This window comes from Myripristis murdjan, chromosome 16 (assembly GCF_902150065.1).
Source record: "Myripristis murdjan chromosome 16, fMyrMur1.1, whole genome shotgun sequence".
NCBI lineage: Eukaryota > Metazoa > Chordata > Actinopteri > Holocentriformes > Holocentridae > Myripristis > Myripristis murdjan.
The window spans coordinates 10,067,380-10,082,431 of NC_043995.1; positions in this window are offsets into that span (position 1 = coordinate 10,067,380).

Consider the following 15,052-nt stretch of genomic DNA (forward strand, 5'->3'; position numbering starts at 1 on the left):
CACAGTAATGACATCAATTATGGAGAGAAAGTTAAAGAGAGGGTCCAGTGTTTGCATGAATGAATGAAGAGGCTTTCAGGAGCATGAATGGAAGTTTTTGTTTGACATAAAAAGGAAAAAAAAAATGATAGGTCAAGACGTCAAATGAAAAGGAAAAAAATATTTCTCATATTTCTCATTCATATTTGTTTAAAGTTTGTTCAAGTATTATCTATCTAGAATATTCTTTTTGCCCCACTGGCAGGTATGGACTAAGGATCTCCTTTCAACTCTCCAAGGCAACATATTCAAAATCCATTGAGTGTACTGCCATGCATTTTGGTGAGCACATTCATGCTCGCTGAAGAGTGAATCCTATCAGTTTAGTGACCTCATGACCCTTTTCTCTTGCACCACCATCATGGTCAATTTTGGCTTGTAAATAATATTTCAAAATCTACAAGAGAGATTACCATTGAATTTGATCACTACATTCTTGGTCCTCAGAGGATGAACCTCTCCAATTTGGGTGACCTCATGACCTTTCCTCTAGCACCACGGTTCTCAAAGTGGGGTCCGCGGACCAGGGGGTCAGCGAAAAAATTCACGACAATGTATTTTTTAAATTATTATTATTAATTTTTTAAAAAACCTTTTGGTGAGTAGGGGCGTTAAACTGTGAAATAAACACTGTTCGTTTTTAAGTGTCTCCCATGATTGATTTGGGGAGCTTACTTATGTGATTACACATCAGGCAATCTGGTATGACACCTCACAGGCGCTCGCACGGCTTCACAAATAACAGCAACAACAAACACTCAAAGCACCTCTGTCCGTCAGTGTCTAGTCAATTCTTATGGTACACAAAGGGTTAACAGCCAGTCTACGCTAGAAGTACCGCCTCTAACCTAATATCGCTCATCGATTGGCTCTGCCGTTTCTTGCTAACGTGTGATTGGCCGTCCCCGCTGTCACTCCATGCGGTTGTAAAAAAGCGCTGTGCACAGTGGAGTTTGTTTGGCTGGTTGGCCAGCGGCTACGCACACGGACTGATTTCTTCACTGTTTATTTCGTCAGGTGGTAGTTAGAACAATAGTTCAGCTTCTTTGACATGAGAGCTTTTATCAGGCACATTGGCCTGTTGTCTCTAGGGAAGCAGGAATTATCCATTTTTACTAACCACAATTTAAAATGTCAAGCTTATAGAACTGTAGAGCCTCAACAACAGAGATTTTTTTTCAAATAAGAGCAAGGCAATGGACACTAATCTGTTTGTATTTAGGTATTAAGAGTCAAACATTTATTTTATTTTATTTATGTTTCTGTACGATGTTGATGTACAGTATGACGCACAGTTACACTAAAGACAAGAACTCAGTTAAATTGCCTGCTTGTCTTTCTTTAGTTGCCTTTAACTTACAACATTACAGAATTATTAAATACTTGTAGTCAGTATAGATATTCATATATGCAGTATAAACATTAATGTAAATCCCTTACTAGTTTTTATTTTTTCTGATTATGATCGTTTTCTTGTTTATTTGATCAGCTCTGCATGACGTGAAATTGCAGTCATTAATGCAAAAAACATCAACTTTCAGGGGCACCGCCTTGGAGCGCTTTTACGTCCCCACCAATGTCAAAATCAAACCTACGCCCTTGGGTGAGGCTATGTGCTAATGCTGATAATCAACTAGCTAAGAGTACAAATTTGGTTATAAGTATTATGCTTATCAGTGTTGCGAGTGTCAGGGGGTCCCCGGAAAATGTTGACCTCTCCAGGGGGTCCCTGGGCTAAAAAGGTTTGTGAACCCCTGCTCTAGCACCATCCCCAGGCTGAAATGTCAACTTTGCACATAAGATATCACAAAGTATGACCAGTGGACAGCCATGATATTGGCAAGTGCATTCATACTCCCCGAAGCAAGATGTCCCTTGATTGTAGTAACCGTATGATCTTTCCTCTGTTGCCACTCTTGTGCCAAAAATATCTAATATATGAAATGTAATGGAGGGATTGCCAAGTAATTTGCTGAGTATACTGTACATCTACTTCCCAAGGAATGGACCCTGTCAATTTTGGTGTCACCATCACTTTTACAGGTGATTTTTACCATAACCCAGCTTCATTCACAAAATGTCATATTTGATATCTCGTAATCTATTGCACGGATTGCCATGAAATTCAGAGAGCACATTCATGCTACCCAGAAGATGAACCCTGTCAGTTTTGCTGACCTCATACACTTTCCTCAAGCGCCACCCACAAGCCAAAATGTAAAAGCCCTTTTTTCTCACTACTTGCATTCCGACAACCTGCTTCAAGACACCAGACAATGCACCGGCAGCAAAGGGCCTGCGCTTGTTTTAAACTTAATTTAATCTGGCAAATAAATTGCGAAAACTTCCTTCCTTAGCAGTGGCCTGGAGGACTGACTGAACAGGGAGAGATGCTCATGCACAGTCACACCTGAGAGCTTCCCAGTATGACCACAACTCTGTATCATTGGACTAATAGTTCTAGTGGAGCTGTTTGGGCGTTTAGTACTTTGCCTAAGGCCACTTGGCTGGTAGTGGTTGAGCGAGGTGAGAGAATTACACACTCCTTTTCCCCGCAAGGATTCAAAGCAGCGGCATTTGGGTCATTATCCCAAACCTCTCTGATATTTAGGCCAGCACTGTTTTGCATGGGAAAATGTTGCATATCACTGCTGCTGTGCCTCTAAATGATATGGGCAGATGTGACATGTAAAGGCTGTTTCATACAAAAATCTGACATCAATTTAAAATCAAACCTGTGTGATTATGAATTTTATATGATCAAGGCTTCTGGATCCACTTCAGTGAAGAACAGAATATATGCAGACAAAGGCCAAGATAAATTGTGAGACAGACACACACACAGATAGAGAGAGAGAGAGAGAGAGAGAGAGAGAGAGAGATAAATATCCACAAAGGAAATGTACTATCCACCCTGTTTCTTTAATCCCTCTTCAGCTGGACCATCTGCGACCCTGTCAGCACAGCCGTAATTAAAGGTTACGACAGCCGAGGCCACCCAGCAGGGGGTCCGCCTGCCTTGCCCCACGATACACGTCAAACGCACCCCTTCACCCTCCACTGTCCCTCTGCCATGCCCCTAATCTGGTTTGACATTCGCTGGGAAACAATGCAGAAAAGGGGCTTTCCTTAGGAAACCATGTGCCAACAATGCTCCAATCCAGTGACCAACACTGCAAAAAATTACCAGCTGAGAAAATGATTGTTTTATTGCCACTAAATTTCCTGAGCAGATTTTAAAATATTTGAAATGAAATTATCCATCCATACTGGCAGGTAATTTTGCAAGACTCAAGAAATATCAGGTTCTATGAGGATATGACCTCACTGTATAAAATACTAACAAAACCATTGACTTGTTTCAAGATAATTGCAGGCCCTTCAGGTAAATATCTTAAGGCCATTTAACTTATCACAGAGCAAGGCAAAATTTCTGAGCAAACTGAGCAAACAGCTTGTCAGTGCTGTTGGATAATTTCACTAACACCTTGATAAAAAGCTTAATTAATTTCAACGAACAAGTAATGCTTTAAAGCTTGCTATTTTATGCTGTGTGATGAGTCAATTATTTTTATCTTATTGCAATAGCTGCTCAATGACTCTGACTAGATAAATTTGCCATTTTTTGCAGTGTTCCCCCACTCCCACCCTGTTAACTGCATTTCTGTTGTTCAGTCCTGCCTGTGTGAGGGACTGTGAGTGGAAGAAGAAACGCTAACTGGGACGGACTTGTGTAGTGCCGGATCTGGCTAATGCCTGGTTGTCCAGATGTAATTGCAAGTGAAGAGGGGCTTGTGTGTCTCTCCTTGGGCGATGCATATAGGTCACCACTGCACTGTGCAGATAGGGCCTCTCCAACTGAGGCTCACAAGTTTCGGACAATGCTGGAGATGCATGCTGATCTCATTGTGGTGGTCTTAAATACATAGCACTCTTTCGCTGTATCTCAAGCACACACGCTCATGCGCGCACACACACACACACTCTCTCTCTCTCTCCCTCTCTCTCTCTCTCTCTCACACACACACACACACACACACACACACGCACACAAACACTATGTAACATTTTGAAGTTATCTGGGCGCACACTTGCCACCCCCGGTGAGCTGCCAGGACAGTGAAAAATACTCTCTCTCTCTCTCTCTCTCTCTCTCTCTTGCTGCCTCTCTCTGCCTCTCTCTCTCTCTGTCTCTCTCTCTCTCTCTCTCTCTCTCTCTCTCTCTCTCCCTCTCTCTCTCTCTCTCTCTCTCTCTCTCTCCCTCTCTCTCTCTCTTGCTGCCTCTCTCTGCCTCTCTCTCTCTCTGTCTCTCTCTCTCTCACTTTCTTTCTTTCTTTCACTGTTTGTGGCTATTGTGAGAGAAACATACCGAGATGTTTGGCCACATCACCAAAATGGTTCTATGTGACCCCCAGTTTCCACTGTTATTCATCCCATCCAACTTCTGATTAAAATCAGTTTCCTTTACAAATCAATGGTTATTGTTATAACATTTTCATCAAATTGATTCTGCTATTACAGTATTGTTTTTGCCAATACTATCGATTCTCAAGCTTTTGCACTACATTTAGATTGTGCTATGACATCCACTTAAATCAACTGGAACAGGAATTTTGAATTAAGGTTGAGTCAGTTTGTTGATTTGTATAATATGTAGCATATTTTATTAGTCTACGCCATTTGATTGTTTTTTAAGTGTTATCTATACAATTTCAGTCAATTCTGCAGGACACATGCTGTGTGATGATACAAATGGTATCGTAATTTATGCCCAGCTCTAGCTTTATCTTCAGTCTCATTGTTTTCTCTCCAGTTGTTCTCCAGTTTTTAGTGTATTGTGTGGATTATTTTACGTTACAGTTTTCATGTCGGATGTTGAGAGAGGGAAAGAAAGAAGGACAGTGAACAAGAGAGGAAAGGGGGGTGCAAACAGACAGAAAACAGGAAATAGTGAGAGCGTGCATGGGGGGGGGGAGAGATAAGCAGTGAGGACAGAAAGAGATAGAGTGACTCTGCCAGATTCATATGTTATTCCTGGGACGCTCTCGGTGATGAGTGTAGTGGTGTATGTGCCAGATTCTCTTATTAGACTGGGAACAAGTGCAGGTATTGGTACTCCACTTGGACCAAGTCCAACCACAAACACACATACATGAACACACACACACACACACACACACACACACACACACACACACACACGCACACACACACAGGAACGTCTGCCCTCGCAGGTGTTTGGCTTGCTAACAAGCCTCATCTCATTATTCTTTTAGAGTGCCGATTAACCATTCGGATCGTAACAATAATGATCACTAATCAGCTGACTAATACTACAACATCATAATTCCAGGGACTTGTAAGCTCTGTTTACACCGATGGCATTTTATTAATAAGCCTTTTATTGAAAAATTGTTACCTTTGACTGGCTTTCTCCCAAACATTATGACGCTAAGCTCATCCCTGTCCTGACAGCATAGAGGCAGCTTGTGTTCATCTTCGAGGAAAAAACACGCAAATTGTGTTTTTTTGTTTGTTTGTTTTGTTTTTGTTTGTTTTTTTTTTGTTTTGTTTTATCTAGTTGTGTTACAAGAAACCCTCAAATACCCGCAAATACAGAAATCATTCAAAGCACCAGTTTTTTTGTTTGTAGTCAGAGGTTTTACAGCGGTTGACATCCCTGGTTCTGAATGACACATCCCACAAGACACAAGGCACCAAATCACAGAAAATCACTGATTGAAAATAACAAAATCTTTCTCATGACAAAAGATCTCAGTATAATAAGGAGTGGCTTTAACTGCTGAATTGTTTTTGGCAAGCTCAGACTTCAACACTAAAACATTTTTTTTTTTTTTTTTTTTCACACATGCTACTAAAACTTCGTGCAAAGTTTGACAGCAGGCATGTGGATACAGTGTTGAATGATCAAAAGTGTTAAGGGCATATGTGTTGGGAGAATGTGTTAAATTTAGTTAGTGTAACATGGATTTCACATCACGGGATGAATAGAAAACCAAAACACTCAATTGTAGAAATGATTTGCAGCGTAAAACCCCCCTGTCCATGGTGGGGCTGCGGTTGTTTGTACCGTGAGATTTAACCTTGGCTTATTGCTATGAACTAAGTAGGCGAGAGGAAATCAATATCTGGTGACAGCTAGTCAATCTCAGAGTCAGTGTTGGAACTCCAGTCTGCTTTAGAGGAAGGATCTTCCCCACAGACACTTTCAATCTCGACAAGGAAGGTGCACAGCTCGAGATGGAGAAAGCACCATGTAAATTGGACCAAGTAGGAATAAATCGCCTGACAGCGCCACTAAATAACTTTAAGTCCAGCCGTCCCTGGGTGGAAATGGGCTTACGTCGACTTGTAGTGAGAGCATTTACATGAGGGCGAGCCTCTGGTGGTTTTACATGCCTCAGCTCCAAATGAATAGAAATCCTGACACATCGAAAAACTGGCTGAAGCTCCTAGGTCTTAAAAGAAGCCCTTGAGCATGGAAGGGGACTGTTGTCACGGAGGAAAAAAGCAATTTCAGTCTTTCACGGTCCTTGGATAAATCAGATGATGCATTTCCGTGTGCATGCAGGAATTGACTTATCAGGCAATATCTGTGGTGTTGCAAAAAAAATCCCCTATTAAGCTCAAACAGCTTAGGTGTTTGTTATCAATTGGTCTACTGCCTCGAAAAAGTAGCTGCCTCTTTTTCGACTGTCTCATTAGCATGTTTCACATGCGGGAGACTTTCTCAGACTACTCTTGAATGTTTGTACTCGCTGCTCATATTTAATGTGAGGAAGTCAAGTTCAGCTTTATTGCATTTTACGGAACAAGCTTTCGAGAGAAAAATCATTAGCAAGTGCCTTGTTATGCTCCTCCCTGTAGGCTAAATAATGTCTATTCTCTGAAAATGTGTTGATACCAAACTTGATGTATTTAGGTTATATTAGTCCATGTACAGAACATGGGGCAATGTGAGTGTATAAAAAAGAGTTGGTACAAAATTCTTCTTGTTAACGCATATTATTAAATGATTAAATTATTCATTATATGTAGTCGCTTAAATACTGTTAAATAAAGGCTACAGTGGTCAGCTCAGCTGTTGTGTTGTCCCATTCTCATATTTCAGAAATACATTGTAAGTAACATTATATGGCATAAATACATTTAATTATGGAATCAAGACATCATTAAAAATGCAATTTTCTTGTGGCTTAAAGCTAAAATTGTGGCCAAAAAATGCTGCCATGTTTAGTTAGTCTCCACAGGGTGATAGAACTGATACTATGTTCATGCCATATAGCTATAATCCTAAATATGAGCTTCCCATTCTCATACTCTGCCAATTTGTATAAGTTGGATACTCAGAGTGTGTGACTCCTGCATGATATGTCCCACTTATGCCACTCAGTGTCATCAACACATGAGACTTTTGTGTAAAGATTTGGCCATTTCTGCTTTAATGGAGCACATACTATATTAACAGGCTCTGAGTTCATCATGGACACACTGTCAGTAATAACATGTATTATAGGCCTCTGTAGCCAAAATCTGCTTCTCTACACTTTTCTACACATTCAGTTCAGTCATGCACAATAGTACCACTTTACAATTACAAAGGGTTTATGGATGGTTTATAATGTATTTATTAATTAGTTTATAAACGCATTATAAATAAGCAATAAACAAGTTATAACACAGTTTTTGTATATTAGTGGAGGCTCACTATTTGGCAAGATCAAGTTACTGCAGCACTGCATCTGTTCTGTTGAATCTTAAATTTTGCTAGTTGATTAGCTCATTTTACTCGATATTACGAAATAGTGTGTGTGCAACAATGTATAAACTGTTATTTATTTGTATAATGATTCTTAAAGTGTTTACATTCTGATTAATAATCTAATTATAAACCATTCATGAACCCTTTATAAGGATGGTTTTATTGTAAAGTGGTACCCACTGATATTAGCTGTGTTAGATATTAGCCTGCAAATATCTCCTGTTGGTAGGTGTAACATGTCAAAACTCTCAAGCTGTCATGACCTCAGACTTCAGAGGTCTGACTTCTGATCCCCCTGGTGTTTCTCAACCATGTGATTATTCAGGTCCACATTCAAATCACTCTCCATCATCTTATTTCACTAGTTAGCTCATCCTCATGCAGAGGAGGGGAACAAGAAGTAATCTCATTCACTGGTGTATCTATACAAAGTGCTGGCCCACAGCATTAATACTAACATATTGTAGACATTCCATATTGTATGTGCAGTCAGTGGTCAGCCAAGTCTTTTCCCTGTAGGAACTCTAGTTAAAACATCTGTGACCTTGAGAGGCTTGACTTGAGAACATTGAGCTTCATGCCATGGCTCTCACTACTGTTTTGACAAGTGCAGCCCAATCAGACATGTTGGCTCAGGCTCCGTTTTCTCACTCTCTGCTGACCATGGGGGGGTCAGAGGGCGTGTGTGTGCGTGAACAGAGAGAGAGGAAGAGGAATGTGTTGAGGAGAACTGGTGTGCATTTCTCTGCTCAGCCTCTGTTTATGGGGGACATTCATTATAGTGTGTATGTATGTGTATGCATGTCGGTGTGTGCGTGTGTGTCTGTGCACTTGGTTGGGGCAATTTATGATGTGTCTCAGTGTCGGCATGTGCATGTGTGTGTTGGGGGCATTTGTTCACAAGTGCCCATAGTGGCATTAGGACAGGCAGTTATAGGGGCCTCAGGACCCAAGGATACAAAGACCCCTGACACAACCGCCTTCGGTGTGTATGTGTGTGTGTGTGTGTGTATTAGAGACAGACAGCAAGAAAGTTCAGTGTTTCTGTCAGGGTAACTGTCTAGCATTTGTGTGTGGTGTGTTTTGGTGTATGTGTGTGTTGTAGTGTTAGCAGGCAGCAATCACCAGAGGGAGACACTGGGTATGCTGTTGATTTTGTGTCATGGAGAGTGACCTGACCTGTGCTGTTATACAGACAGACAGACAGACAGAAAGAAAGACAGAAAAGAAAAGAAAGAAAGGATGGAGGAAGGCAAAAGAGGAGGGAGGGACAGATATCCAGAGAGAGACAGAGGGATGGTGAGAGAGGGAAGGAGAGGCGAGCTGGGTTGACAGATCACAGGAGCCTTAGAGCAGGGCCAGTTGTCCTCTGTGTGGCTGGCTGTGGGGTAGGTGATGTCAACCCCTGACAGGTAATTTGGTCTGAGCCAGGCTCCCTGGGGCTGACGACGCGCATACACTGGCACACCCACAAACACACACACATGTACACACTGACATGCACACGCTCCCGCGCACACACACTCCCCTAAACCTGGCCCAAATCCCCTCAGCAGCTGTTCTATATTTGGGCGTGCTCTTCAAAAGGATATAAGAAGGAACATTACACCACATGTAGCAGTGTCAAGGGTTATTATCTCAGACTACAGAGGTAAAAAGAAAAAAAAAGAAAGTGGGTACATCAGCTTCCCTTTCTGGAATTAGAAGAACACAAAACACTCCAATAAATAAATAAATAAAGATTGGTCACCTTGCACAGTTTGCACAAGCTTATGTTTTATTAACACCTGGCGACTTAGCATCATTTTAAGAATCCTTATCATCTCTTATTTTTTCTTACTTTTTTATAGATTTGCTTTCATTTGATCACTTGAAGTATTATTTTTTCAATTTGTTTTTATTCTGTGCTGCTTTTGTATTTTATCAGTCCCCTGTATGCGATACATGAGCCACAATACAGTTTGTATCATGATACATTGCAAAACTCTACAGAGTTAACTGAAAATGTAGAAATAGCACATAAAACGCAACCTACAGAATAACAACTGTGTAGATTTTAGATCAACAGACTGGCTCAAAACAATTTAATTGAAAATTCCCATTCCAGTTTATTAAAACAGAATCAGCACAATGCACTTACTTAACACAGTGTACTAAAACACGATAAAACATGATACTTACTGTATCCTACAGAGGGCTAGAGTATCATAGTATTGCAAAAAAATAGAACAATATTCAGCTGTATCTTTTTTTTTTTTTTTTTTTTTTTTTTTTAACGTAACCTATATAAATTGTATATATGAGTAATTATTATTGGTCATTTTGTTTTTAGTGGTTAGCTGAAAAACCATAGTCCTATGTAAGTAAAAATGCTGAAATGAAAAGCTCTCCTCAAATTTTTCCACACATGGTAGCCCCAGTTTTAATTTCAAACTTTGTATTGCTTAAAATATTGCGAGAATAAAGTAGTATGGTTTACATTCTGTGTGACACAAGTCCTTTTTCACTGGATAGGGTAGTCTGCATGTTGCTTCAGGTGCAGCTGACATTATTACACTTCAGGACTGCAGCATTTGTCCACGTTTGCAGTAGTGGTGATATATAGAATTACTTCTTTCACTGAAATATGTTTTTGAAGCCATTGACCATTACTTACTGAAACTCTGTTTTGTGTTTATGGAGTTAGATATGTATGATTCTGTGGATGCATGCTCACAGACTTGGTGGTGGCATGTTTCCTTGGTCATCGCTCTATTGGTCATGTTGCGCTGTCTCTCTCTGGCTGTCTGTTGACCAATTACTGTATCTCTCTCAGGGCCAAGAACCGTGGCTCTCATCCTGTCCGCCCTGGCTGCCCCCACAGATTCCCAATGCGCTCTGCATGTGACGGGACAGTGAGGGCATGTCAACTAGCAGCCTGGCTCAGTCAGTCGCTGCTGCTTTGGCCTCACTGTCCACACTGACTTTTGGCCACAAAGCATAAATAGAGTCTTAATGACTTTCATTTGTCCTTTGTATTTAAATTCATACTAAATAATAATGTGCAGGTGCAAATGGACTATTAGTTCACACAACCCAGATTAACTTGTGGCCCCAATTAAATAGTTCCTCTGACTTAAAATCATCAGAGCACCGTTCTTTTGGAAGCAGTGTTCATATCAGGACATGAAACTGAATGACAGCTGGGTTCAAGCTGCCTGAGTTTCATTTACTTTCACTTTGAACATCAGCTCCTGCAGACTAAAATGAAACGTTTTCCACTCCTTTAAAAAGACATCAAACAACGGAATTATTGTGATGTGTCTAGCCAAATATAGCGCACTGTGCTTTGTGTGTTAAATTGACTCAATCTGTGATAATCTGACAGCACAGATGTTGAAAACTGAAGGGCTTGTGCATAGCCTTTTCAAGCTTGTACCTTACACTGCAACTGTGGTGGGATAGTGAGTTCACAACAATCTCTGTCCTTATCAGTTTCTCAAAGATGTTACAAAAATTGTCTGGTGCATATAAATTTGGAAATACTGAACACACGTGTCAGGGTGGAATTTCTTTAAGCAGGATTGCAGTGATGGGATACTGATTGGACTTTTTGATCCTTGAGTGCAGTTATTTGGCCTCAGGTTCACATGCAGTTTATACCATTTAGAGTAATTTTCTTTCTCTCTTTTTTTTATTGCCTTCTAAAGAAACGGTTTCAATTCACTGCAGCTGTTTTGGAGAAGGTTGCTGTGGAAGTATGCCGGCTGACTTGATGTGTATGACTTTGACATCTTTTTTGGGTTGAGTTTCACTCACTGGGTTTATGGGACAACATAGGGGGCTGAGCCACAAAGATGAGATAAGCTTTATTGATGGTGCTGCAGTTTTCACTGATTGCCAATAGAGGTCGATAAAGGTCATGGATGCCCCTTTAACACTGTTATTGCTTTCAATTTAACATTCCTGAATTGTAATTGGGTACATGCAAACATTTCTGCCATTGAAATCCCATCATGGAAATGGGAACCGGTGTGGTGCACTGGACACAGGATGAGCACTCGTTGCCATGGCAAAAGCATTGCTTTTCAGTTGTGGATGTGTTACTGATTTCAATTTCTTTTAGGTCCCATTCAGTTGCCTTCAAACTACACTCATTTCCATGACAACACTGTCTGCCTATCTGCTTCTGGCCAGAGTTGGACTGTCTGTCTGCCTTCCAGTTATCTACCCCAGACTGCACAGAGAAGCAGAGCTCGCTCACAATATGATAAAGAAAAAAATCCTTTATCTTTGCCTTATTTTCAAATATTTTAATTGACAATTGACATTTTCTAACAAAGTAGAAAATATTTATTATATTAATAAAATTTGACTTTCGGCAATACAGGATTTCTCTGCATGGTCTGATGAAATTGTTCTCCAAAGGCAGACTCAGAGAAAGGCCACACCCCCTCAGAACCATTTCTCTTCTTTATCCTTGCCCAGACCACATATCCCCTGGTGTGTTTTGGATGTGAAAACATGTCAACATACTGGTAGGTCTGGTCGTTGCTTCTTTGGCCTCTCTGGATTCACTAACTGCCTAGTTTATGTCTGTCTGTCCGCTACTTGGACGAATCTGCCCTGGCTTGGCTATGGCCTGTCTGTCTACTGCCCAATTATCTTCCCCATGCCAAGACCCCTGAACTCTCCTCTTCCAGGACAGACGCCTAGATCCCCTGTGTGCTTTAGATGTGTCACTGAAGGTTGGCCTGGTCAGTACTGTCTCAATCAGACTGGGAATATTAGCCTCACTGTGGTCAGACTGTGCTGTTCAAAGGATTAGCATGACTAGCAAGGTCACATCATACCGTATAATGGCAGTCTCCCTCCATATAACCAAGGTCAATACTAGTTTGGACATGTGTTGTCAGAAGCTGGGTTCAACCCACTTTCACTGCAGCCAGTGCAGGCTGTCAAATTTTCAAATAGTGGAAAAAAAAAAAAAAAAAAAAAAAAAAAACTTTAGATAGAGAACATTCTTATCCAACATCATAATTAAAAAATATGGAAAGCCAGCAATGTCACTACCGTTTCTACCGTTTGTATTGACATTGTGAATTATTTGTATTGACAGAGAATCAATGGCATCCATGGTCTTGCCTTTGTTTGGTGTGAGTGTGTGATTTGGCCCCTCTGAGCTGTGGTAAACTACTGCTGCCTTGGCCTTTCTGTCTTTGCTTGCCTGTCTTCTGGCTCCCAATTATCTTCCCTGGGCCAAGACCCCCAGACCCTCTGGAGGGGAGAGATGGAGGAGTGTGCCTGGGGAGGGTCATGGTCTTTTCAGGATGTACTAGCAATAACAAAATAAATGTGTACCCATGTACTCGAAGGAACACACACACACACACACACACACACACACACACACACACACACTCACCACCATGTGCTTCCCAATCCACAAACTGCTTTCCTTTGGTCAGCAAGTTCACTACAGGTCCACCTGTGGTGTGTCCATAAAGCTATGGAGTCACATACATACACATGCACATGCATGCATACAGCACTCATGCACACCGAGACACACACATACACCTATTTACACACTAATCAGTTCACTGTGGGTTCATAACCAAACCCCTTGGGGCTGAGGAAATGTCAGGGGAGTCATGCAGAGGTGAAGAGGTGGATGAGTGTGTATGTGTGTGTTGCATTCATTGTGCATGGTATTGTCTCTACAATGAAATTTCAGGAGAACCACAAACAGATGAAGAAGTTGAATGACTTTAAATTCAGGTCAAAACAACATATAAATGACAGGATAAGAGCTAGAGAATCATTCATGAGAGGTTCCTTTTGCAGACCTGCAAAAGGAACTTCTCTTTGTTAACTCTCCAAATTTATATGCACCAGACTATTTTTTTAAAACTTCCTTACTGGCTGTTCCCCATTAGTCAGTGGCAGTAATGGGTTGCATTTAATGGGATTATGGTAATCTAACCAGGAAAAATGGTTACTGTTAACTCTGTTAACTGTATCAATGCTGGTTCTAAGACAGCTCTTGGTTTACTAATGCCACATGTCAGTCCTTGAGAAGATCAGGCTGTTTTATGGGGTTCTGTTTTATGGGGTTCAGCATGGAACTGTGATTGGTCAGCTTGGTTTTTAATCCGTGCAGACACAAGTAAGTAAGCTAATAAGCTACTGTATGGTGTCACTTGAGTGCAAAATTATACTCCTGTCTTATGAAGTACTGAGCACTTCTCTCCTGTGTCAGTTACCCAGGGCAACTTGCATTGGTGGGGGGGGGGCATCATGGTTTCAGTGAGGATCAGCTTAATGTTTTGTGTATTATGGGAGGCCATTTCAACCCAACATCCCAACATCAACCCAACATCTTCTCTCACAGCTACAGTATATCCCTGCTGTGCACCTCATATGCAAACCTCACAGTGGTGTTTTACATGTGACAGTGGTTATACCAACACTACAGAGTTTGGCAGATACATTATATCAACTCCTGACTCACTCGACAGACTGAGCACTGAGCAACAACACTCTGTTCTGCTTCAGCACCAGAGGCAGGACTAATAATTAGACAAGGCTCGAGGGTCAAAAGGGCCAATGACAGGATCATTTGTGACTCGACTAAAAGTGTAACGTGGGCCTAAAGCCAGCTGCGCTGTGGGGTCTGTTTCATGGAACACACTTGGATGAATATCGTCAGTGCTCGGTAAAACGCTCATATCTTTTGAAATATGCACTTGACAGGAATTTAGAAAAGCCAGATGAGTTATTTGTCCACGAGCATTGTAAGCTACAGTGTCACAGTGCTTGTCCAGGTCCTGGAGTCGCTATGGAAATGAAAGGCAATGTAAGCTGTCACTTAAAGGTGCAATATGTAAAACTGCAGAGGACTGACATGGACTAAGCACAGAATTGGATGGTTGGCCAATTCACTGATAACTCATGTGCTTATTCCCCACTTTTTGTCTGTTGGGTCTTCACTATAAGAAAGAGGGTCCAAAAAGGGTAAGACTATAATTTTGTACTACATCTTACTGCTTTATTGGACCATACAGTTTGGTACTAAAGCAATTTTTGAAAAAAAAAAAAAGTATGTTTGTATATAGTACATATATTTGTGTATGAATTGCTCAGGGCTGACTGTTCTTATTCTTTTAAATGATATTTTCTTGTGATATTTTCCATCGTGACAGTGGGGAATATTCATGGCAGTTGTGTCATTACAAAGAGAAGACAAGC